At 42.5% G+C, this 16,557-nt stretch overlaps 1 protein-coding gene across 10 annotated transcripts in view; it reads left to right on the plus strand.

The window, feature by feature from the left end:
• Positions 1-11,603: 11,603 nt before the first annotated feature.
• The window catches only part of PLCH1 (phospholipase C eta 1), a 251,755-nt gene continuing 246,801 nt past the window's right edge, over positions 11,604-16,557 (plus strand). For 4 of the 10 annotated variants that reach the window (XM_055569262.1, XM_055569268.1, XM_055569271.1 and 1 more), the window contains exon 1: positions 11,604-11,754. The gene's annotated coding sequence lies outside the window, so the exon portion shown is untranslated. The other 6 variants (XM_055569265.1, XM_055569270.1, XM_055569264.1 and 3 more) reach the window with 6 other exon arrangements.

The raw sequence follows: 16,557 nt of genomic DNA on the forward strand, positions 1-16,557 counted from the left end.
CTACAGCCCTGGAGCCGCAACTACTGAGGCCTGCGACTGAAACGAGAGAAGAGCCCTCACTCACCACAACCGGAGAAGGCCCTCACCCAGCAGTGAAGACCCAGCACAGCCAAAATGAATAAATAAATACTGTTTTTTTTTTTTTTTTTAAATAAATGTAACATTAAAAAACACACACACAGCAAAGTAGATTTCCCAACATTTTCTAATTAAACAACATTAATTTTTAGTGAGGTCTCAAATCTTCCAAAGTTCTTTTTGTGTGTGTAACTTTATTTCATCATCTTTGGGGTAGGATAGGAAGTTATGTGGTAGATTTTGTTCCCTGGATCTAATGCCTCAATAGCTTTCTATTTTGTTTTAAGGGAATGTGTTATTTTTGTTTATAGAGATGTTAAGATTTTTATTTACAGAGATGTTAAACTAGTTTTGTGGCAAGCTCCTGAGCCTTTCCCCCTGCCTCAGTTTGCCTCCAAGTGATGTCAGATGTCATGACAGTTATCACTGGAATTAGTTCTGATGACCTCTGCCAGCTCAGCCAGTGCACTGTGATCTTTCCAGCTGAACTGTTTGAAGGCGGGGCTGGTGAAGCCCCTCCTGAGGACTGTGTAACCTGGTCTATTCTTTTCCTTGAAGAGATAGTGACCTGAAAGTGAGTGAAGTCGCTCAGTTGTGTCCGACTCTTTGCGACCCCACGGACTATAGCCTACCAGGCTCCTCCCTCCATGGGATTTTCCAGGCAATAGTACTGGAGTGGATTGCCATTTCCTTCTCCAGGGGATCTTCCCGACCCAGGGATCAAACCTGGGTCTCCCGCATTGTAGACAGACGCTTTACCGTCTGAGCCACCAGGGAAGTTTGAAGAGATAGTAGGGAACACTAATTAAACCAGCTTTTGGTCCAAGGGCAAGATGAACTAGATAACTGCAGAGAGGCTAGATCTTTGTCATTGGGGATGGTTGTAACAGGACTATCTAAAAATGTGAAAAAGTCCATTTAGGCTAAATTTCTGACCAAAGTCTAGGTTCTTAACCTTTTTCAAATAGAGGATTTACTGCTACTTAAAAAAAAAATTAATTAATTAATTAGTTTTTGATTGTGCTGAGTCTTCGTTGCCGCGTTTGGGCTTTCTATAGTTGCAGAAAGTGTGGGCTACTCTCTCGTTGTGGTATGAGAGCTTCTCATGGCAGCAGCTTCTCTTGTCGTGGAGCACAGGCTCTAGAGCATGTGGGCTTTTACTACTTGTGGCATGTGGACTCAGTGGTTGTAGCTCCTGGGTTCTAGAGCACAGGCTCAGTACTTGTGGCACACAGACTTAGTTGTTCCTTGGCATGTGAGATCTTCCTGGACCAGGGATCGAACCTTTGTCTCCTGCATTGGCAGGTGGATTCTTTACCTCTGAACCACCAGGGAAGCCCAAGGATTTACTACTTCTTGGTCTCTTGCCTTCAAAAATGACAGGGTCCATGACCACCTTTCCCCTTGGCTTTCTTTTTTTGGTATTTTGGGTATTTAGGCTCCTTTACTTTTTAAATATATTTCTATGACATGAATTTAGTTCTTACAGTATTTCTAAAGGATTGGATTATTATGGTCCTTTTCTATTTTGTCTTAGATCCACATTTCCTTTTGCGGGTTTTATTTATTTTTCATTTTTCAATCATACTTTCTAAAAAATATTTATTTATTTATTTGGCTGCATCAGGTCATAGTTGCAGTGCACAGGTTTAGTGGCCCTGTGGCATGTGGCATATGGGATCTTAGTTCCCCAGCCAGGGATTGAACCTGCATTGTGGATTCTTAAACACTAGACTACCAGGAAAGTCCCCACACTTTTGATATATGAAATGCTGATAGCATTACTAGTTTTATCATAATTAACAGTAAACAAAACTTGAGAAAAGAGTGAAAGCTAGTCCCATATATATCATTCAGCACTGGTCATTTTTGGCAGCCAAAAGCATATTCCACCAACATCCAGAGGAGGAAAACAGACATCCAAGGGCTCCTTACCTGTGGCTTTCTGTTTGTGGTGCTAGTGTTTCTGTTAGTTCCATCCATGAGACAGACAAGTTCTGGCTCTTCTCTAGCACATTGGGTCACAGTTACTGTTCAGTGAGGGGTCTGTAGGGCTTTCTGTCATTGTCCCCAGGCTTGGGAGATTAACTCTTCTTTTCCCACTTGCTTGACTCCCAATGCAATCTAGTTCACAGCCTTTAACTGCTGGATTCCTACCATCTAGGATGGGAAGTGCCCTCGCTATAGCTGGAGGAAAGAAGCATCCTTATCTCCAAACACAAAAGGATGCCAAGAGAAATCCTAACAAACAGGCTTGCTAAATTTCCCCCCAGTAAATGTACTACGATTACCTCACTCCTTTCCTATCATATTCCTCCACAACTGCATACTCTTCCATCAAGCCTACCATAAAGTACTCAGGTCTATTTCTTTGGGTCTTTATTTCCTTATGAAGCCTCTTGTGTCACATAAAACTTGTATTAAATAAATTTGTGTGCTTTTCTCTTGTTAATCTTTGTCAGTTTAATTTTCAAACCCAGCCAGAGACCCTCAGAAGGTCAAGGAAAACTTCTCCCCACTCACACCACAAAGAGCCGGAAAAGCCATCTCTACCCCAGCTATCCCAGAAGCAGGTGCATCTCCGTGGTATGTCTGCCATCACTTTTAATGGTGACTTAAGCAATAATAGTTCTGTTGGTGCCCTGAACTTCTGAAATGCTGTTTCTTGGCTTCTTGAAATATGGCCTGTTCCAGGGAAGAAGGAGGAGAGGAGGTCAGAGTGAACCTCTGCTTTTGCTGCTTTTTCAAACTCCTTAACCTTAAAATATTCAGTATACTAAGGTGCCATATTTTGGGGGGTATGTGTTTGTGTCTGTGTGCTCAGTCATGGCCGATTCTTTGTGACCCCATGGACTATAGCCTGCCAGGCTTCTCTGTCCATGTAATTTCCCAGGCAAGAATACTGGACTGGGTTGCCATTTCCTTCTCCAGAGGATCTTCCCAACCCAGGGATCAAACCTATGTTTCTTGCATCTTCTGCATTGGCAGGCAGATTCTTTACCACTGTAACACCTGGGAAGCTCATATTTTGGGAGTAGCATGTCTTGAACCCCAGCCGTGGTTTGGAACTTTTCTAATGTTACCAAGGTAGCTGTTTCAATGAAGGCAAACCACAGGAAGAAAGTAATGCAAATTTATGAGAAGACTGAAGAAAATAAAAAGCCCAGGATTAAAAATTAAAATGTCAATAGATATTTTAAAATAAAATCGTAAAAAAATTTAAGAAATGAACCATATTTCTATTCCAAAATGGTTCTTGAGCTCACTCATTTACCTTCTTTTCAAATTATGTCAAAATATCAAACAAAGAATGGAGAAAAATGGTATCAAAGTTGGAAAACTGTATTAATAAGGCCTTTAATTAGCTAGATATTTTGAAGTTTTGCAAACTATGATGAAAAGAGTTTGACTGAGATACTGATGATTCTAGGGTTCATTATTCTTCAGGAAAGAAGGTGAGTTCCCTCTAGGAAGTAAGTCCCTGCACCAGTTTGGGATCTCTGAGTGATGTGAATTCCTTTTGCTCAGGTTTTGAGGTGGGCTTCCGTGATGGCTCAGCTGGTAAAGAATCCACATGCAATGTGGGAAACCTGGGTTAGATCCCTGAATTGGGAAGATCCCCTGGAGAAGGAAATGGCCACCTACTCCAGTATTCTAGCCTGGAGAATTCCATGGACTGTATAGTCCATGGGGTTGCAAAGAGTCAGACACGACTGAGCGGCTTTCACTGAGGAAGTTCCTCATGATCTGGAAGCCTAAGGCCACATGTCAGTTCATCCAGTTTAATGTATAACATAGAGGGAAAATAGGATGTCAGTAGTTTCTAGAATATGTTCCAACCTGCTGGACAGGGATAACAATGCCTCCCAGTCTTGGCAGTGTGCACAATCTGGGTGCCCAGTTCTGCTCTCTGGAAGATTATCTTTACCTTTCATAGCCTCTTCACAAGGGGGAGGATCTACCCTTTGAGGGCTGGGCAACTTCAGAAGCTCCTTTCTGTTGCTGTGGTTTCATGGTCAAAGGGTTGAGCAATCACATACATTTTTTTTTCCTCCGACAGGTTTAAATCTTTATGGTTTTGAGATCTATCAGTGTACTGAAAACTACTGCTTTTCCTTATTTTCATTTAAAAGAAAATTATTTATTTGGGTGCTCTGGGTCTTAGTTGCGACCTGAGGGATCTAGTTCCCTGACCAAGGGTTGAACCTGGTAATCTTGCATTGGGAGTGCAGAGTCTTAACCACTGGAAGGCTAGGGAAGTCCCTTCTTTTCACTTTTAAAGAACATTGTGGAACCATGTTTTTCAGCTGTAGGTCATGAGCTCTAATTAATGAGATGGACATCAATTTAATGTGTTGCTGCTGCTGCTGCTGCTGCTGCTAAGTCACTTCAGTCATGTCTGACTCTGTGCGACCCCATAGATGGCAGCCCACCAGGCTCCCCCGTCCCTGGGATTCTCCAGGCAAGAACACTAGAGTAGGTTGCCATTTCCTTCTCCAGTGCATGAAAATGAAAAATGAAAGTGAAGTTGCTCAGTTGTGTCCGCCTCTTTGCGACCCCATGGACTGCAGCCTACCAGGCTCCTCTGTCCATGGGGTTTTCCAGGCAAGAGTAGTGGAGTAGGGTGCCATCGCCTTCTCCGTAATGTGTTGTTACTAGCAATTTAAAAAGATAAAAAAACAGAACAGAATATATGAGTGCATGGCACATAACAAAAATAAGTGTTTTTTTTATTAAAAAAAAATTTTTTTTACAAGTATGTTTGAATGTGTGTACTGGCTTGGAATGCAAAAATATATGGATTACTGAAAGTCACGAGAGAAGCTCTCATTCTCCAACAAGCTCTTCTGAAGAATCCTAATCTGTAGATTTATATAACTAAGTTAGCACTACAGCTAATTCAGGCAGAAGTGAGATTTTTAGAAATTGAGGTGCTAGGATCATTACTTCTATTTTCTGTTCTGTTTTGTTATTAAAACAGTTTGTAGAGACTTTGTCAATGAAATTAAGTAATTAGCGCCCTCTTCTGTTCTGCAACACCACTGCTGCTGCTGCTAAGTCGCTTCAGTCGTGTCCGACTCTGTTTGACCCCCATAGACGTCAGCCCACCAGGCTCCCCCGTCCCTGGGACTCTCCACGCAAGAACACTGGAGTGGGTTGCCATTTCCTTCTCTAATACATGAAAGTGAAAAGTGAAAGTGAAGTCGCTCAGTCGTGTCAACACCACTACACATACCTATTTCAAAGAATCCTTGGTGGCTCAGATGGTAAAGAATCTGCCTGTGATGTGGCAGACAGGTTTGATCCCTGGGTCGGGAAGATCTCTTGGAGAAGGGAACGGCTACTCACTCTAGCATTTTTGCCTGGAAAATTTCATGGACAGAGGAGCCTGGTGGGTTACGGTCCATGGGATCACAAAAAGTTGGACATGACTGTACGACTAACACTTTCGTACATATTTATTTTAGCACTTAACACGTTGTATTAATATGTAGGAGATCTACTGGGTCTTCTTTCACGTCTGAGATATAGTGCATCCTGTTACTCAAAACATCCCTTATAAATTTTAGATCATTTCTGCTCCTTCCACTGCATTTAGCTTAGTTGCTTGCTTATTGGGAACTATGCTGCTGCTGCTGCTGCTAAGTTGCTTCAGTCGTGTCTGACTCTATGTGACCCCATAGACGGCAGTCCACCAGGCTCCCCCGTCCCTGGGATTCTCCAGGCAAGAACACTGGAGTGGGTTGCCATTTCCTTCTCCAATGCATGAAAGTGAAAATTGAAAGTGAAGTCTCTCAGTCGTGTCCGACTCTTAGCGACCCCATGGACTGCGGCCCACCAGGCTCCTCCGTCCATGGGATTTTCCAGGCAAGAGTGCTGGAATGGGGTGCCATTGCCTTCTCCGATTGGGAACTATAAATATTCATTTAAAATAAAGGAACCAAATAAGGAATGAAGTGGACCATTACAGCATTGCCTTCTCGTTCTGACCAAAACTTGTTTTTCCAGTCTAATTTCCCCTTGTACCTCTCATGATCATACACCAAGAAAATTGATTTGCCTTAAATAGTCTGAAGGAACATTTTTTAAGCTAGTCAAATTTGAACATGATATTTTGAACAGATCAAGCCCCCAAGTACATATTTAGTTTAAATATGCAAGTAAATGAAACAAAAACTAACATATGGTTTTTAAAATGCAGTTTTTCCTTTCACTATGTTTGTGTGGGAAAACCTAACCATTTGTTGTCTGGTTTAAAAAAAACAACTGTTACTAATAGAGATTGCATGCTTCATTAGGATTCCAAATAGTCCTGGAAATAGAATTTTCCTCATGGTGTAAATTGCCTTCCCAGCCCCCGGCTTTCAAAGTTTTGGAATTTGTATTGTCTTACCAGTTTCTTCATTTTTCACTCTGCAATATGATTTGCCCATGTGCCTAAACTTTTGTTCAATGACTATAAAAATAATTCCTGTATTAGGTGACTGGTCTGCAATTAGACTTTGATTATATCATGGGATTTTTCTTTTGATTATATTATGGGATTCTGCAGGAATATGTAATAGTATGGGAGGGGGAAATCCCAGTATATTCCCTAAGGGAAATACGTAATGTCAAAGTTTCAATATTATTTCTTAGGCTGTAGGAAGTACTTCAATTATATGTCTGTCCTGCCCATCAGGCTCTGGCCATCTTGAAAGCTGTAGATATTGGCTCTGTGGGAGGTCTTTTGGAAACAAAACACATAGAAGCTGAGTTGTGAAGCTTTTAGGAGGAAGGAGAGGGGACTCTGTCCTTCTCTGACACTATTGTTTCCTCCAAAATACTTCATTCTGCTCCCCAACTCCCAACAACAACACAAGTTGGGAAGAAACAGAAGATGGGGAGAGTTCACATTAATTAGCATGCTTTCTTCCTTTTACAAAGTATTCATTCTGTGCTGGGAACTAAAACTCTTGAGATGTATAATTGGTTATAAGAAAATCTGAGTTGAATCGAAGGACTTAGGCAGGCATAACTCAGCTACTTTACCTTCATCCACATTCAGCATTCACAGGATGAATCTCTTTCCCAAGGTATTAAAATAGGGAACCTGGAGTTTAGAATTCAGATATCTAGTCCAGACTCATTCTTGATCTTGACAATTTAACCTATATTTTTTCCTTATTTGTAAGGTGAAAATTGCATTTGCTTGTAATATTTTTGACATTTCCATATAAAAGGGGAAACAATTATATAGGCTTGTTATAGAAAAAGCATATGAATAGCCTATTTAAAAATGTTATTTATTGTCTATTGGTAAGGAGTTTGGGGGCTTCCCTCATGGTTCAGACAGTAAAGAATCTGCCTGCAATGCAGGAGATCTGGGTTCAATCCCTGGGTTGGGAAGATACCCTAGAGAAGGGAATGGCAACCCATTCTAGTATTCTTGCCTGGAGAATTCCATTGACAGAGGAGCTTGGCAGGTTACAGTCCATGGGGTCACAAAGAGTCAGACATAACTGAGCGACTGAACAATAACAAGAAGAAGGAGTTTACCCTTAAAACATTTTTTCTTTTGTAGGCAAAATATGTTTCAGTGTGTAGTTTGTTAGCATTTAAAAGCTTGAAATGGGTTGCCAATAAAAACAGTAAACATAACTGACATTTTTGAGAGCTAATTTTGTACTAGACGCTTTGCTAAGAGCACATAGATTGGTCTTCAGTTTAGTTATTTTGGAGGCATGCATTTCTTTCATTAATTAACATTGTAGAACCGCAGAAATGTGTTTATTATCAGTTTAAGTATTCCAGTGAATTTTCCACATTCCTGAATAGATAAAAGATTACCAAAATATTAATAATTGTTGAACCTGGATAATATAATACCTAGAGTGTCCTTATACTATTCTGCTTTTGCGTACGTATGAAATTTTCCATAGTAAAAAGTGAAAAACAAATCGAAACCCATAATAGAATCCCATCATCCAAGATCATCCATCCTGCTTGTGTTCCTTTCTTCCCATCTCCTGCTCCACAGGACAGTTGGCCACATATGTGGATACACGTCTCTCAAGCTGGGGAGGGAAAGACCAGTGACGCTTACCCTGGTCTGCCCACTACTCCCTACCCCATCCTTCTTGATGGACTTAGGAAGTTTCTCTTCTCATTTTTCTCCCTCTCATACAGGTATGAATCTGTACAAAACGTGTGCTGTCTTTCTTTGGTGGCACATTCAGGAGAGGGTACTTAGGGGACACCTGCTCTTTTCATCTGCCAGATTCTCCTCCTACCCTTATTTGGGAAGAGCAACTCGTTTCCTATGGTGAGCAAATCCTCCCCCAAGTTCTGGTGGGGCTGTTCCTCATAATATTCCACCTAGCCCTGGGGAGGCATGGGTATCTAGTCAGGAGTGGGACATATATATATACTCTGTTGATGACCAAAATAATTGATCTATATAGATGGACACATGACTTGAAGCAGGTCAGTTAGAATCCTTTCAATCTTATTTACAGATGGTAAAAGCAGGAAGGCCTCCCTTCCCTCCCCCCAACTCCCCGTCCCCCGCCTCCAACCCTCCAGGGTGTTAGCTGAGATGGTTGAAGCCTGGAGCTGTCCCTGGCCATGCTCCACCCCCACCAGCCTATAGAGGACGCTCATGTGTAGTAGGAGAGAATACAATCAAAACTTTGGAAAAAAGCAGAGAAAGAGTAGGAACAAAAGTGAGAATGAGCGTAATGATGACTGAACTCCAGGATCCAGTCATTACTGCAGCCCTTATCCTTTCTCCTGTCTTAAGTTAGGAGTCAGCACATTGCCTTTTGCCCTCAAGCTAATTTGAGTTGGGATTTTAATCTACAAGTCTTCATCATTACAGGGAGCAGATCTGTGACAGCTACCGCTCTGTATTTCAGGAGTACTATCTATATTCCAGCTAAGACTTCAGCAACACCTGGTACATGGCAAGTGCCTCAGACATAAGTGCTGAAAGCTCAATAGGTCCTCCTTGATAATTGTTAAGCTCTTTGGTCATCCTCTTGATTTCTTGGTGCATTGATTAAAATAGAATATTTATCTCCTTCACTCTCTTGTTTCATGCTGGTAACTTAAAGGTTTGATTTGAGTCTCTCAAACACAGCTATTTTTGCAACTGAAAGCATGATTTTTTTGCACAGCTAGAGAAAGCTATTTCCAACACAGATTTCTAGTTCAGTTTTCTAAGAACTCCGTAAGATTTGCAGCACAGCGGGCCCACCGCAAGGCACATCAATCATCTCCCGTTTATCGGGCACCTTTTACAGGATTTTCTGTGATCCTGGTGTCAGTGCGCACTGTGTATCAAGGCAGAGGTGATATGGAGGAGTCTGGCATCTATTTAGAAGGGAGGCCAGGCAGTGCCGTGCCAGTATAATTAATGAGAGTCATCGCTCTGAAAGCCAGAGGAGAGTGGGGGTTGGGAAGGATGTCTTTCACCAGTCAATGGCATTTAAGAAAAATCGGTGCTCTCATAGCCCTTTTACTGCTGTGAGGAGGTTAAGTCAAAGGAGTGCTGTAAAGGGCTTTCTGTAACTCCCTGCGAGGATGGAGGTCCCTGTGTATGGGGAAGCAGGGAGAATTCAACCCTAGATTTTTCAGCAAGGCTGATTTCAACCTTGAATTGAGCTCCCAGCGGGAGTTCCTTATGCTTGGAAATCCTTACTAAAAGATTATAGCTTATGTGACCAAGAGACCAGTCAAAAAAGGTACTTTATTACTATTTGGGACTTATGTTTTACCTGCTCAAAGAAGTGTTAACCTAGGTCCCATTTTCTCTAATTCCCTTGTAACCAGTGAAGGAAGAATGGGGTGTTATTTGGTTTGTTTTCCTATGGACTGTTCAGTAACCATGGAAGGGTTTGTGTAACCTAGAGAGGCTGTTTACTACCCACTGTCTAATCCCTTTGTTATTGTTCTCCTTGATTGTCACAAGCAGGGAAAAATAGTTTTGTCCTGCTTCTAAAAACTTAGTGTAACAACCACATTTTCTTGGTTTTAGTTAGTAATTTTTCTCTGATTAATGGTGAAAGAAAGACTCAGAGGGAAAAGCTACATTAAAAGATTTATGGATATATACACTTAAGACCATGATGAAGTATGGTTCACACCAACTTCAGAATGATTGCCTTTGAGGAGAAAGGGAGGGAGAAGGGCCTCGGGATGGGGTTTTAGCTGTATCTGGAATGCTTTATTTAAAAAATGAAGGGATGAAGGAATCAGAGTATGATTTGGGTTGTTTGCCTTGTTTTTGGTAGGTTTGAAATATTGTATAATTTTAAAAAATGTAGTGTTCTCAAAATTATGGTAATTGATTAAAACTATAAAAATAAAGGATGCATAGCAAACAAGTGCCCTTGTTCTGAACATTTTTATGCATTTATTTCACCATTTGTCTTCTTCCTATCTGAAAAATTGCAGATGCAAACACAGAAGGTTGGGGGGACATGGATAACTTCTAGGGTTGTGTGAGGGGTTGTCTTGAGTATCTTTCTCCCCCTTTCTTTTTCTTGGGGGAGGGTGCTTCCTAATCACCAGGGAGATTAACAGTCAAACAACTCTCCAAAAAGCACCCTAGGGCTGGAAGGAGGATCTGCTTCATTTCTTCTAAGCTGGGAATTTGCAGCTGGGCCAGAAAATTTGGGACAGTGTCTTTCTATGGAGCCAAAGGACCTTCTGCATCTTTTCCCAAACTGATTTCTTCCTGGTACTCCTGGCAGGAAGAAATCCAAGTAACTATTCAGGTGGCTTTTTCCTTTTTTCTTAGAGTGTAGGATCGCCTTCTGGGCTAAAGTTTCTTCTTGCCCATGGTGCTTTGCTGTGACATTGTAATTGCCTCTGTTGAATTGAATAATACAAATGGGTTGTTTCTATGGTATCGGCTAAGTAGGATGAAAAGGTGAAACCCTAGATCTTGCGCTGGGAGGTCACCGGTGCTACCACCCCCCAACACTAACTGTCCGTCAAAGCTGACCGGCAGCCAGGCCCCCTGTTCTCCGAGCTCTGGCGCTCATTTGTAACTTCCTGAGCAAATTCACGCTTGACAAAGAAAATGACTTTAGTTTATGTTGTCACTAAGCCCAGAAAATCCCTGCCAACCCCCAGCTGCCAGCTTTCCTAGGACCTTCTTATTGGTGGAGAATTTTAAACTGAAGGTGAGTGAGGAGCCGCGTCTTCCAGTCCCTCCCAGCCAGGCTTTGAACTAACAATAGGGCAGGTTGAATGAAGGCTGATAAATGCAAATCCCGGAATGCCGACACCGGATCACAGCGCGACCGCCTGGGTGCGCGCTCCAGCCGCCGCAGCGACCTAGTCACTCGCCACGTCGGGATGCTCGGTAGATTGCATCGTTTTAGCACCACTGGAGTCCCTACTGCTTCCCTCCGCAGGCCCGAGCTCTCGTTCATCGCCTGTGGGCCGCTCGAGTCCCCCTGCCACTAAATTGATCTGATTGAGTAACTGGCATGTTAACTCTTAGGAGAAGCACCTGGGAGACGGGGCGGGGAAATAAAAGTGGGCTTCACCCTCTCTTGCTCAGTTTTAGCTCCACTTTACTCAAAGCAGGTTTTCTTGGTTGTAACAGCATAAGAGATGCTATTTTCTTAGAATGGTAAAAACAAACAAACAACAACAAAACAAGAGGGGAGATAAGATGAGCAGGTGGGAATTTTCCTTAAGATGTACTTCTGGCACTTTTTACTTCGGTGCAAACTGCCCATAGTCCCTGCTCCCTTCCTTCCCAGCTTCATTTCGCCAGACTTCTTTACTGTCCCACCGCGGACGTTCTTGAGTATCTCAGCCCCGAACTGAGTATCGAGGGGTTTCCCTAGGTTTGGGACCCTTTGAAACTTGAGGGAGAAAACAAAACAACAACAAAAAGAGTTCATCTCCAGTGCTCCTGACCCTTGGCTGCCGAGGAACCCCTTAAGGAGGTGTAAGCCCTGGGGTCCGGGCCCAGCGCTCGGACCCTCGCACCCAGTCACTGGGTCCCCTGGCGCCGGCGCCAGCTCCAGTCCGCTCTCCGCGGCTCCAGTTCCTGCTTTCCGCCGGAGCTGAGGCACTGGTAGGGAGGGGGCTCCGGAGTGAGTGTGAGGATTTGAATGAGAAAGCAGGTTGTGGCGGCGGCGACCCATTCTGTCCTGCCCGTCTCTGGGGATCTACAGGCTGGTGTGCAGACGAGTCCTTCTGGGGGGCTTTTCTGCTCCTCCACAGGGTTTTGGAGTTGGAGTCACAGGGACCAAATAACTTATCAAGCTAGCACTTCGGAGGACTCAGAGGAATCCCTCTCTCGAGCAAAGTTGAGCAGGTCAGTGCTTTGGGGGGAGTCGGGGTGGCGGACGAGAAAGAAGAGGACTGGTACTGCAGTCTAGGTGTGCGAGTGGCTCGAGTTCCTCTCTCTGCAGTTCCGGCCGGGACACGCTCTTTAGGACAGTGTGAGGTGTGCGAGTGGGGATCCCTCAAACCCCCTGGCGGAGAACTGGACCACAACTGGTCTTGAGGTCCCGTAATTTCGAAGGATGGGTGTTTGAGCCTGCGCCAGGATTTAACTCTCAGGTCTCTTGTGGTGGTAAGTGGGGGTTTATGCACGGTGAGGGGTAAAGCACCGCTCACTGCAGGGTGCTTCACCTCTAGGCGGGCCGCCTGTCTGACCCGCAGTCGCCTCAAAGAGCAGGTCCGCTTTTCCCAGCAAGGGGAGTGCGGTGTCCATTACATTTGGAGTCTCACGAGCTCTTCCTGCGCCCAGTGACCTCACTCAGCACCCTTTCAGAGAAGACCGGGTGCTCTCAGTGCTGGGAGGATTTACTCCATTGCCCTTTCCTGGAATAAACCCGGGGCACCCAAGCGGCACGGGGCAGGGCGGTGGAGGCTAGTCCCGGACACACAGCCGCGCGCTCTGCGCTTGCGTGGGGTTCCCATAGCGACGGCGCCGCGAGTCCGCAAAGCCACCCGGCGTGCCCCAAGCATTGCTCTCTGTTGAGCGTCTGCGGCGCTCTCTCCCGCTCCCCCAGACTTTTTCTTTGTTATTTGTAACTCGAAATAAGTTTATGATCGCATTTTGACGTTAGGAGTTCAGCATTAGAACAATAACCAGGTAAAATTTTAAAGACCCCCCCTCCCACGTCCTAGGGCAATACCGCTTTGATCATCGACGGAAGAGATGAGAAATTGCTTATTGGGACGGTGTTTTGAGATCCACCCCCCTCCTTCTTTTTGCCCATGAAAGTGGACCCGAATAAAATATTCTTACTAGTTAAGCAGTTTTTAAAAAAAATTGGTCAGGTGTTCTTGAGCTTTAAGGGGACAGACCTGGGCCGCTTTTCCGCAGGTGTAGAGGCGGGGTGTACAAACTAGAAGCACCTGTGTCCTCCCTTTGGCTTGTTTATGAGAACTAAAGGCGATCCGAAATGGACCAACGTAAAATGGCAATGAAAAGAAACAAAGGCTTTCCCAGAAGTGATTGTTTTTCCAGTTGCTCAGGCGTTTTGATCACTTCTGGGGTTAATCATCTGCAGGGAATGTTTCAAGAAACTTTGACACGAACCAGTCAGATCCCTCAAGCTTTCTGTTGAGAGAGTCACTTTTTCTTAAAATTGAGTCTTGACAACTCCATTGCCCTTTGAGTTTCACTTATTTACGCATAGGTTAGCATTTGGCAAGGGTACACATCTTAAGGGTTATGTAGAAGGAGCTGTAGCTTCTTGTAGTACACTTCTTAAGTTACAACAGTATTTGGCAGCGTGATTGGTATACTTAGTTGCTATTAAATAAACATTGGTAAGAATTAACTGCTAATAAAAGTATGAAAATGGAATTACTCTTTCTGGGATAAAGTGCAGCATAAAATATACCGTAAGTGTAGTAATACATGAGCACTGTCTGCTATATCCTATTTTTAAGTAATTTGCCTTCAAGAATAGCAAATGTTTATTAGTGGTAGTATTCAGACAATATCCTTCCACCATCAGCAAATGAAGTCAAGGGTAGTATGACTTTTCAGATGATTAACAAATAACATGCTGTTAAAGTTCTCTTTCCCATCCCATTCATTATGAATGCCGAGACATTATGCAATCCATCTGGCTCAAACGTTTAGAAGTGTCTAATTAAGTTTTTTATCATTAAAAATATAAAAACTCTTAATTTTCAGGTTCAGATACTTTGTGACCCTATTTGGTGGCTTGTAACTGGCTCCAATTCCCTAATTCTCAGTGACATGTGTTTCTGCTGGTTCCAGGAGGTAAACTGCAGTTTAGCAGATCATGGGATAATGAGACTGGGAGTGCTTGGGGGAAGGCTGGGGAGAGGCCATGGGATGAGACAAAGGGAGAGAAGGTTGATGGGCAGAGCCAGGATTTATAGCTGCACCAGATTATTCATAAAAGCTGTTACAGTCATTGCTTCTGTTTGATACATTTCCCCACATCATCAACATCAATTAAACTTATTTTTAGAATTAGTTTTCTAAATAATTATAAAGACAGTTACAGAAATAGAATATGATAAAAGTGGTTTATATTAGGGTGCTATAAAATACTGGGAAAACTTAAATCCTTCCTATTTATTCATTTAGTCAACAGTATTTATTGAAAACCAGTTATATATAAGATATACAACAAAGTGATATATAAGATATAGATAAGTAAACCTAGATTTCTCTTCTCAATGAACTAAGAATTGTGACTTCTGAAATAATTTTAATCCTGTTTCAGGTTTTCAGGGAAAAGATGCTATCTGTGGCACTCTTAAGGAGAGCGCTTAAATAAGTGCCAAGCAATCAGACATCTAGATTCGGAAACAAAGGCTTAAACTTTGATAAAAAATATCCTGAACCTTGTTTTTGAGCATTTTAGATGAGTCATATATACAGTAAGAAACATTATGTGCATCTGTCTTTTTACATTTTTGTAATACAGTCTCAACCATAAAACCTGCAGCCTTGGCAAGTGCAGTTCTTGAATTTGGGAGGAAAAGAGAAACCCTGTAATTCTCAGGTTTCTTAGATGAAGATAAGGTGAGTGATTCAGTAGTCCTTTGTTCTGGCTCTGTGTTTCATGACATAATAAACCTCCTGCAGCTCCCTTCTAAGAATAGTTCTGGTCTGCATGCTTGAAGGATCATGACTATTATTTGTCTGAGAAAAAAAAAAGATATAAAATTATGGTAGAAGGTTAAAAGGAATACAGTAGGGTATGTGAATATTTTAACTTTTGAACTGGAATAATTTCTAGGCATTTTTCATGCATTTAGACTCCACTGAAATCCATTATAGTCATGACAAACCTCTGGCATAATAATAACCAAGGTTGACAAATGTTTCCTCTGGTCACTCTTGGGACACAGAAGATGAGGGAGACTGTAGCCTCCTTTTCTTCAGCCTCATGAGTCTGCTCAACATTATCAGCTCAGAGAAGCTTGCTGAAGAGCATTGCCATTTGGTTATTGCTCTTTGTTTCAGAAAATCAGACTCAGCTGTGAATTGTGGCCGAAGTGGTGCAGAACTCATTTCTTTGAACAATGCCTCCTCGGCCTGGGAAGCATGTTCTCTCTCTTCACTAGTAGGGGCTTATTCCAGGCTGGCTTTGCTCACAAGGAAAATCATTTAGACACAGTTCAGTGGACACTCACTCACATTTCTTTGATACCCGTGACCATTTTTGTTTAAGGAGAAATCCAGGACTGCTGTGGTAGGGTGTGCCGAATTAGAAGTGCATTTTAAGAAGCCGTGAAGAAGTTTACACAGCTTTGTGTTATTATCCTCAGGGTCTCTGTCTTCTGTGCTTCAAAGTAAAAGAGGGCAGGATGGACACAGAAGGGACAGCTAAGAAAACTTTTGTAGCAAAGTTAAAGTCTCATCAAGTTCTGCATTTTCAATGTGTTAAAAGCACCAAATGCTTGTGCCTCGTGATCTGTCATGTTACAGAGCAGAAAAATATGTCTACTGTGTTTATTATATGACTCGGGAAGCCAGAGCCCAAGGTTGCCAAAGGATTTCTTAAAGTCCTACAGCTAATAAATGAAAAAACTGGGGTGAAAATGTTATGATTACTAATGATGCTGCTGTTTCTAGGAAATCTAGGGAGGGCGGATATGAAATCCTTTCTCTAGACTTTGGTGTTTGTAATATAAACTTGTAGTTATAAAGTGGTCAAACACCAAGAATGTTTTATGATTTAGTTTAATTTCACTGAGTGGAATTGACAGTGGGTACCTTCTGATTTAAATATTTGGTTATAAGCAAATGTATGTCATGAGAATGTATATGGTTCATGTGTATAAACAAGAAAGAGATCTTTAATATGTATTTTGGCCTGAAGAATTCTACCGTGATTAAGACAATGTAAGGGAGAGCAGCGTTTCTGGTTATTATACAGTAAATATCTTAAGGAGTTCTAGAAGAAAAGGAGAAAATGAACATTGATATAGTCCAATCATGTGCCTATGTATTTATTTTAGTTCAACTTT

This window comes from Bubalus kerabau, chromosome 2 (genome assembly GCF_029407905.1).
Source record: "Bubalus kerabau isolate K-KA32 ecotype Philippines breed swamp buffalo chromosome 2, PCC_UOA_SB_1v2, whole genome shotgun sequence".
Classification (NCBI taxonomy): domain Eukaryota; kingdom Metazoa; phylum Chordata; class Mammalia; order Artiodactyla; family Bovidae; genus Bubalus; species Bubalus kerabau.